We start from the raw sequence: 779 nt of genomic DNA, 5'->3' as shown, positions 1-779 counted from the left end.
GACTAGAAGATGACCTTCCAACTCTGTTATTCTATTCTATTCTATTCTATTCTATTCTATTCTATTCTATTCTATTCTATTCTATCCCTATCCCTATCCCTATCTCTACTCTACTCTACTCTACTCTACTCTATTCTATATTCTCTATACTCTATACTCTATACTCTATACTCTATACTCTATACTCTATACTCTATACTCTATTCTATTTTCCATTCTATTGTCTGCTCTAAAGCTTAGGTCAAGCTTACTCATTTCTTAGTGGCAGAAATAATTAATGGCAGAAATAAAGACACATTCCCTTGTTCCTGAGTTGGAGTCAACTAAATTAAACATAACAAATTATTATAGTTCTAAAACCTTAGTGTAGCCTTGGAAGGGACCTTGGAGGTCTCCTAGTCCAGCCCCCTGCTCAAGCAGGTGACCCTAAACTATTTCAGACAAATGGCTGTCGAATCTTTTCTTGAAAATCTCCAGTGTTGGATCACCCACAACTTCTGGAGGCAAGTCGTTCCACTGGTTGACTCTTCTCCCCATCAGGAAATTTCTCCTCAGTTCTAGGTTGCTTCTCTTCTTGATTAGTTTCCATCCATTGCTTCGTGTCCTGCTTTTAGGTGCTTTGGAGAATAGGTTGACCTCTTTGTCATTGTGGCAGCCCCTGAGATATTGGAACACTGCTATCATGTCACCCCTCGTCCTTCTCTTCATTAAACTGTGATGGTAAGCAGAAGCTGCTGCTAACTGGCTTGGATGATGAATTTGTTTCTTTCTTTCCCTAG

Source organism: Protobothrops mucrosquamatus, unplaced genomic scaffold (assembly GCF_001527695.2).
Source record: "Protobothrops mucrosquamatus isolate PMUCROS unplaced genomic scaffold, P.Mucros_1.0 scaffold4393, whole genome shotgun sequence".
Taxonomy (NCBI): domain Eukaryota; kingdom Metazoa; phylum Chordata; class Lepidosauria; order Squamata; family Viperidae; genus Protobothrops; species Protobothrops mucrosquamatus.
Note: the sequence above shows the minus strand (reverse complement) of the source record.